The sequence below is a fragment of the Melanerpes formicivorus genome, unplaced genomic scaffold (genome assembly GCF_026170545.1).
Source record: "Melanerpes formicivorus ecotype bairdi unplaced genomic scaffold, bMelFor1.0.p_v2 SCAF_5, whole genome shotgun sequence".
Classification (NCBI taxonomy): domain Eukaryota; kingdom Metazoa; phylum Chordata; class Aves; order Piciformes; family Picidae; genus Melanerpes; species Melanerpes formicivorus.
In genome coordinates this window covers 12,475,323-12,484,224 of record NW_027142357.1, presented here as the reverse complement: position 1 = coordinate 12,484,224, position 8,902 = coordinate 12,475,323, and positions in this window count along the sequence as shown.

Here is an 8,902-nt window from a genome sequence, read left to right as displayed (position 1 = left end):
ACAGGCTGCTCTCAGGGTTAATACAAGCTGAGCATTTGTGGAGAACCTCAGAAGCTATCTGCATTTGGGGAGGTCTTGGAGGAAAAGAATGCCCAAAGATCAGTGAAAATGACTGATATTCCTGGCCTTCTCTTGACTTGTGTGTGATACTGAGTGAGCTTCTTAGAAGTGAGTGACCCAGGCAGCTCTCGTCTGTTTGTCACAAAGGGAGCTGACCTGACAGTGTTGCTTCCCATAGCCCTGCTTAACTTACGTGTGAACTGAGTGCTTTATAAAACATTGGTTGAAAGGTGGGATAGGCCTTCAGACTGTGTTCTGTGATGCTTTTCTCAGGGCTGCAGGGTGGCAGAGCCAACACTTCCCTGGCAGAAAGGTGCAACTCTGTGGTCCCAGCTTCTCCTTCCTGCTGCACTGCTGAGAAGGTGCCATGGCTCAGTCTTGCTGCAGTGATGACCAAAGCCCTGGCCAGCCAGGAGACTGCTTTGCTCCACTTTTGATGTCATAGGTTGGAGCTAATCTATCATGCTAGAGAAGGGAGTTCATGCTGGAGGGCTTTCCAGAGAAAGGGAAATTATTTGCCCTTGCAGTCACTCAGAAGCACTTAAATGCTCTAACCCTTTTAACTCTGATAAGAGAACAACATTCTTGACATAGCTGCTGCTCAGAGAACGTCATCCTGTGAGCATCGCAGGTGGCAGGATGCCATGAGACTTGCAGGTTCTACTCCAGTTCCCAGGTCTAAGTCTTCCTTTGCCAAATACATATTCACAGTGAGATTAGAAAAAAAAGAAGGCAGGTTGCCTGCTGGTGGTGTGTAATTCCTCTGCAGGTGCTGGAGCCCAGCCTAGCTGCTTCTATCTGATGGGAGCACTCCTTACTATTTGATTCCTGCTGGTGTTCTCCACCCTCCCAGAATAAAACTCCAGGTACAAATGATGCCTAGATCTTGCCTGCCTGAGAACTTCATCTTCAAAGATAGCTGGGCATTGAAATCCACAGCAGCAGCCGTGCTTCCCTCCAGGAGAGGCAGACACCACACCTCATTCCTCCACTTGCTCTTGGATTAGCAGTTAACAGAGCATGGCCTGGAGACACAATCGCAGACAGTGGTGCTGCATGGGGGGGAGAGGCTGCATTTGTTGGTTGAGCTCCTGTTCCTACAGGAGAGTGTTCTCAGCCCTCAGCAGCGTCTCTGCACGCAGGTGTGAGGTGGAGAAACGTGAGCACGTGGCCAAGGAAGGATCACTGGTATATCTGGCTGGGTGTGGGGTCACAGGTGTGTCAAATGAGAACATGCTGCTCCCAACTGTAGGCTAGAAGTTGTGGCAGAGTAAGAGTTTTGGTTTCTCCTGGTTCCAAGTTTTGCTGCTGCAGGTGTCCTCCTTTCAGTGCTTGTAGGGCTCTGGCAGAAAGCGGAAGACCAGCTTTTGGTGGGGACAGGGTTGTGCTGCAAGAATGGTGCAGTGATGCCACTCTGCACTTCAAGGAAGGGGATGTACGCATGACTTAGCAAGTCACTGATACACAGGTTTGGCCTTTTCTGGTTGCTCTTGCTTACAAGAAGGCTGATCCAAACAGTTTGCTACTTTGTGTGGAAGCACTTCTTGTTGGTAATCAAATCCTTACATGTAAAGTTCACAGCAGAGTTTCTGGTGTGTAAAAGGTGTTGATGAGTGCAAAAGTTTGAACAAAACAGTGCTAAGGTAAAGCAGGCATTGCCTCCCCAGCCCTGTCATGGCCTGAGTTGGTGCCCAGACTGTGCCCATTTACTGGCGCCTGAAGTCATCTTCGGCTGTTTTGGGGGTCGAGGTGCATTTTTATCAACCCATAAAAGGTGCTGAGGGTGTTCAGAGACTGGTGAGGCTCGCTGCTGAGCAAGGTGGGATTTCCCATTGTGATAGAGACTCCATTTGCTGCATTCAGGTTATGCTTTCTGCCTGTAGGGGGAAAGGAGAGAAACAAGGGGACTTGACAAAATCCTTTGCTACTTTTGTCTTTGGGTGCAGCTAAAAATCAGCCTCCTGACATCCTCAGTGGCTGAGACAGGTGTGTGGACTCTTGACTGTCCTGGCTTTGCCTTCCTGACAGCCCTGGCTGCTGCAGAATCTGTTTCCTACTCCCAGAACAAAATCCTGCTTGCAACACTTAAAGCTGCAGGCACTCAACTGTTTTCCTTTTGAGGATTAATGCTGATACCTAGACATGGTCTTGATCTTCCGTTCCAATAGACTGCATGCTGCTGGGATCATTGCTAGCAACTGGGGGAGAGGAAGGCATCTTGACATCTTGTCATAGTTTGTGCCATCTTCTGGGGTTTGCCTGAGGTGGCCCAAGTTACTCCTCAGGAAGACAGGGTGGAAACAAAATGCAGGGTTAGTGCAGTGATAACTGAGTTTTGGACTTCTGGGCCATGTTGTGTGTGGTAGAACCATGGCTAAAACCTTGGCACAGCTTTAATCATTGCTCCAGCCCTGGTCCACTCTGCCCGTTTGCTCTGTTGTGCAGTGTTCTCTGGAAGGTTACATGAATGAGCCAGTCTTGTCCTGAAACAGTTCAGGTTGGTACATGCAGGGTCTAAGCTTTCAGTGAAAATGGGAAACCAAAGCCACCACAGGCTGGGAGGTCTCAGAAATCCCTGCTGACTTCTCTTTATGGTGTTTGCTCTGAGCATGAGTGATTGAGAGAGCAACTGCAGCTTGAGAGAGTAGAAGGGAGGTGAGGGACTGAACTGGAGTGAGGTGTCAAAGCTCATGCTCCAACTGCTGCTTCCTGATCACAGTCTGAGTTAAGGTTGTAAGCTGGTGATACTGACCCGACCACCAGTTCCCTGGGAAAGACCAGGGAAATTAATTCCCCTCCTGGCAGGGAATTCAGCTCAAGCAGTGGTTCCCGCTAATTTTGTCCAGTATATTAATTCGAGAGACTTGTTCTTGGTGCTTGCAGTAGTTTTCTGTGGAGGACCATGAAAGGTTACTGCTGTGTTGGGACAGATTGATACTGTGTTGCACTCCAGATGGTGATAGGAAAGCGAGGGGGGGAAGACTGCTCATTTTTGTGGGTTTAGTTTCTTGGTGTGTCTGACAGCTATCTGTAGCTCCCAAATCCTGCCAAGTGGCTTCAGACCCTGTGGCTAGTTCCATGGATAGTCCAGTTTTCCCCATGCCAATCAAGATGAGTCCTGGCTGTACTCCTATGTAACCTACTGATTCATTGAGTCATAGAATCATTTTGGTTGGAAAAGACCTTTAGGATCATTGAGCTCTACTGTTAACCCAGTACTTCCAAGTCACCACTAAACCATGTCCCTCAGCACCCCATTTACACATTTTTAAATATCTCCAGGACTGTTGACTCCACCTCTGCCTTGGGCAGCCTGCTCCACTGCTTGACAACCAGTTTGATGAAAGGGTCCTTCGGGATGGTGAGGGCAGGTGAAGGACAGCCCTGACATTTCCAGTGCACACCTCCAGTGGGAGGCAAAGGGGGCAGGCAGGGAGGACAGGCTTTGCATCCTCAGGCACTCCCTCTCCTGTGGTGTTCATGCAGCAAGGCTGTTGAAGGTGAGTGGTGTGGGCTTGTGCCAGGAAATGTTTTGGTGGCTCTTTGCTTTGGGACACAGCTGATTTGCTCTATCTCCCAGTGAGGAGCTAACTGGGAGGCCTGATTCACAGCCTCCTGCAGGACTGGTTTTCTTGGGCATGGGGAGATGGAGGTAGATGAAGTGAGTTGCTTGGAGCCAGGCAGCACATCTGGGGTTGCAGCAGACACAGTGCATCAGCCTCTGCCTAACTGGTTCTGTGCTTTCATGGCATAGCCACACCCACTGCCCCCTCCCCCCTTGTAGCCATGCTGATTGCCACCCCATGAACTCAACTTCCGTTACTGGAGTCCCTGTGGGTCTGGTTTTCCCTTTGGTTTCTGTCTGCATGCGTTATTTGGCAAGCAGGAGTGCTTAACTGGACAGGCTCTCCCCTTCCTTGAAGCCATGGAGGCAGTGAAGGCAAAATGACTTTGATCCCAAATAAACCTTTTGCCTTTGTGCTTGAATGTGGATTGTATGCTGCTGGGGCATAAGCAGCTCCCTCACGCTGGCATTTCCTGGCACAGCCCTGAGTACACCTTTGCATCCTCCCCATCCTCTTGTATTTGTGCTTCCTGCACTGTTTTGTATTAGCACCAGGGACATCCTAACCAGATCTCTGCCAGTGCATGGGAATTGGGTTAGCATCTCCACACCTTGCAAAGCCTCCAGCATACTGGTGTTGCTGGTTTTCAGTAGGATGAACAGGATTTTCCCAACACATCCCTTTAGGTGGCAATACAGCCTGTTCCTCTGGCATTGGAGGATGATCTTGAATTAGGGGCTTCAGCCTGCCTGGGGGAAGTTGAACTTCAGACCTGTGCTGCATGCTGCTGGGGGATAGACTGTAGCAGTCAAAGCTCTGAGCATGTAGGAGGGGCACTCAGCTCTGTACCTTTAACTCTGCTTTGGCTGCCAATGCTAAGAACAGCCCTGGAATTTCTCATCCTCCTGGCTCTGAGGTGGTCCTTGGGCCAGCCATGTCCCTTGTGTGGGCTATGATCTTTGTAAGTGCTTTGGCCTCTGTGTCTGTAAGCCTGCTGTTCCCATATTCCATGTTCTCTCCAAGCACGGCAAGAGGAGAAAGAGGCCAAATGGCATCAGGGCATGAGGGGCACAAAACATCTTTTGTGTGACCAGTAAGCAGGGTGACTCCTGTTTATTTACCTGCCAGTCTGCATGCACTTGCCTGCCTTAGAAACACCATCCAGATTGTGCTTCACACAGGGTAAGGCTTCTGCTCTCCATCCTTCTCAGCAGAGATTCTTGGGCCTGCAGAGGATGAAGGGGGACACCTGCAATGCCTTTGAGCTCTTGCTTGAGAAATAGGTAAGGAGCTCATCTGGCCAAGCACTGACAGACATGCCAGGCTGCAGCCAGGGAACTTCTCAGGAAGACTGCTGGGCCAGACAGATGCAGTATTCATGGACCACACAAAGCATCACCTGTGTAAGTGCCCTGTGCATTGGTGACAAGGAGATAACTGAATTTCAAACAGGAGCTGAGATCAAAGTACAAGGCTAGAGGCTGCATAGGTCCTCCCCAGGGAAAGCATAAGACTGGAAGACCTGACATGGGTTGGGGATTCACCGAACACCCAGCTCTAAGGTCATACCCAATGGGTACTCCCACATGCCCTGTGCTCCATCATCCTTTCTCCAGGGCTCTGGTGGGTCAGGCATCTGTTACATGCCTCTCCCTTGTTTAACTAGGATGTTATCCACGGATCAGAAAGCACTTGGGCCCGGATATCAAACTGAGCAGCATTTCACAGCAGCCCAGCCAAGGGGAGTGAAATGATATTAAAGTGAGATATTTCATGGCTGTGTAATTAAGTTCAGCTGCTGTTGAGCTGAAAGAAATTACCCTCAAAGCCCGTTTTTGTACTGGGGAGAACTTTGAACTGCACTACCCCTGCTTTTGTTGTCTGGGAGGGGAGCAGGGCGGCTGCTTCTGCTGTCTCTATCTGTAGCACTGTGTGTGGTTTTACATGCGGTAGTGTGGCCCAAACCAACCCTTTTCCCAGTGATTCGGGTGTGCCAGCCTCCAGTGTAAACAAAGACAGAGGTCATTAGCTGCAGCTGTAATTAACCCCTAAAAGGGAGAGCCCGGGGCATGGGAAACTACCGCAGCATCCCAGGAGAGCCTTCTGCTCCACCCTGGGTGTCCTCTACTCAGATATATCCTGGCACACCCCTGAGATGCTGGGCTTGGGGGTGGGAAGGACTTGCTCCTTGGTCTGCTGAAGCTGGAGGGTTGCATGTCCCATGCCTCGTGTCCCCTGCGACCACCTTGTAGGCTTTGGTTGTGTGCTGGTCTCTCCAGGTCTTCCCAAGGTGCTGTGCGCAAGTTTATCTAGAGCTGTGAAACTTTGCCCAGCTCCTTGGGAAAGACATTCATCTAAGCTGCCTTATCTGGTGATCATGCATGTTAGAAGGTGACTGGCTGGCTCAGCAAGGACCTGGTGATCTGATCATGTGAGGGAGTCACTGGTGCCCTTTTGAGACAAGGGTAATGAATGGATGAAAACAGCTTTGTGTTTCCCAGCAGTACCCCTCCTGCTGAAGCTTCCTTAATGCTGTGCAGAACACAGCATTTGCTTGCGCTTCCCTCCCCCTCTTCTCTCTTGCAAGCAGGGACCATGACAGTGGTACAGCCCAGGCCAGGGTATGTGGCACAGGTTCCTCCAAAGTGCCTGATGGCTCACAGCTGGACCACTGCTGGATTTTCAGGCAGAGGGTCTGCCTGGGTTGCTGGTGCTGAGCCTTGTGTGGTGGAGCCCTTCCCATCCTGGAGAAGCTGCTCCAGAAGAGTAGGAAGTTTGTCTGGAATGCCTCAACCAGGGGCAGCTTAATTGTCTTTGATAAATTCATGAGATCATAAAAATAAATGAAGATGGGAAGCACTCATGCTAAGCCCTTGTTGCTGATGAGTTGCAAGGCAGACACACTTGGAACTGGCCTGAGCAGATTAATCTCAGTATCCAGAAGAACTGTGGAGGCAGGGAAGGTGACCCCCACCTTGGCCAAAAAAGCTTGCAATCAAAAGAGATGGAAAGCAAGCCTGCCAGCTCTGCAGTATTATCTGGGTGTGTGCTCTACCCCTCTGAGAGTGCTGTGGAGTAGGTTCCACACTTTTGCCATTTGATGGTGTGGTGGTCATGGGTTTGTGCCTTGGCCATCCTTGGGACATCATCTATGATCAGAGATCTGCAGCATGCTTCCATGTCCTTAAGGGAAGGCTAGCTGTCCTCCTGGGTGCCCCTGGGAGAGAAGAGTGGAATTGTAGCTGGTCTGGACCTCTGACCATCCATATGCTGAGGAAGAGGTCTGAGGATTTTTAAGAGCTTCTCCGTTACTGTAGATGATAAGTGCAAATCCCTGATCTGGATGTGTCAGTCCCAGTGTGGGTCCTCAGCAGCCCTGCTCACCTGTGGGTGCCAACTGCAGTAGTGTTTCAGTGCCTGGATGTGATGCAGGAGGGGTTACAAGGAGCTTGATCTATGCAACTGGAGGGGAGAAGTTGAATCCCACAAGCTGTGGGAATTCAGTCTGACAACTCTGCCACTGCATTTCAAGGACTGTCTTTTGCTGTGCTGCTACTCCAGTTGCAGAGGAGCTTGAGATACACCAACCTCCTTGTTGGTGGGAACAGAAGATAACCAGGCTGTTTTTGGAAGTGCCTAATGACCAGGTCTGTCTAATAGGACTGTACTTCCCCAAAAGCCAACTCTTAGTTTTATGCCTGGGCAAGAGTGATCTGCTCAGCCTGACTTAAAAAAACGAGGGAAGCTTTCATCTCAGATTTTGGTGATGACCTCAGAATGCTGAAAGAGCCAAGGCAAAGCTTGTGCCCACACACAAGAGGCCTTAGGAAGAGGTGTGCAGCAGTGACACACAGCTGAGCTGTTACCCACCACCATCCACCTAGATGAAAAGGTAGAGTGGATGCACCAGCCTGGGATGAGGCAGCAGGGAGGGGGCAAGTCCCCGCTGGCTGGAGAGGCTGTGTCAATGCTGAGAGCCAGCAGTAGCTTTGCCAAAGATGTTTGCTGCTGTGAACTTAGCACTGGTGTGGTGAAGCTGCCCTTCTTGGGGAAGGCATTCTGTTTGCAGCTTGCTGGGGTGACTGCAGAGCCAGCCTTGTAACCTTCAGACAGGCTAAGTGTAGCAAGTTAATTATTAGCTTTATCGTCAAGCAATCTAATGAGAAGCAATACAGCCAAACACTTTCCATTCTGTGACGCACATCCAAATCTTAATAGAAGCTGACAGCCTGACCCTGTTACTGTGCTCTGGCCAAATAAAATCATCCTGATAGTTCCCTGGAGAAAACAACCACAGCTTTAATATGTCTTCTCAAAACATTTATCTGACCAGCTTTAAAAAAACCACCAATGAACAAACTGACAAAAAGCCCAACAAGCACCCCTCCTTCCCCCCCAAAACAAACACAAAACCAAACAAAACCAAACCACAGTGATTCAGAGCTGATTTAGGTGAGCTCCCTTCCCTCTTGCTTCCCCAGCTCCTCAGCAGTGCAGAGGAGCCAAGGTAATACAGGTAGAAAAGCTCCTGTCTGCCCCTTGGCCTGGGACCACATGGGCTGTGCTTTTGAGATGGCTAGCCCAGCAAGGAGCCTCCAGCGGTGTCCCCTGTCTTTTCTAGGCTGTGATCTTGGGCAGCCACAGTCTGCAGCACTGGCACCTGAGGAAAGAATGTGTTGTAAATATTTATAGGGGAGCTGCACTAATTGAAGGTATTAGGTTTACTGGCAAATCATGTCTTTGCAGGTAACGTTTTCCTGCACCACTTTCAGGACCCCACCTCTGCTCTGAACCATTCCCTGAATAGAATAGAATTAACCAGGTTGGAAGAGACCTTTGAAATTATCAAGTCCAACCTATCATCCAACACCATCTAATCAACTAAACCATGGCACCAAGCACTCCATCCACTCTCTTCCTAAACACCTCCAGTGATGGTGACTCCACCACCTCCCTGGGCAGCACATTCCAAAGGCCAATAATTCTTTCTATGAAGAACTTCTTCCTAACATCCAGCCTAAACCTCCCCTGGCACAGCTTGAGACTGTGTCCTCATGTTCTGGTGCTGCTTGCCTGGGAGAAGAGACCAATCCCTTCCTGGCTACAACCTCCTTCAGGTAGTTGTAGACAGTAATAAGGTCTCCTCTGAGCCTCCTCTTCTCTGGGCTAGGTGACCCCAGCTCCCTCAGCCTCTCCTCATAGGCCTTGTGTTCCAAACCCCTCCCCAGCTTTGTTGCCCTCCTCTGGACTCGTTCCAGCAACTCAACATCTTTCCT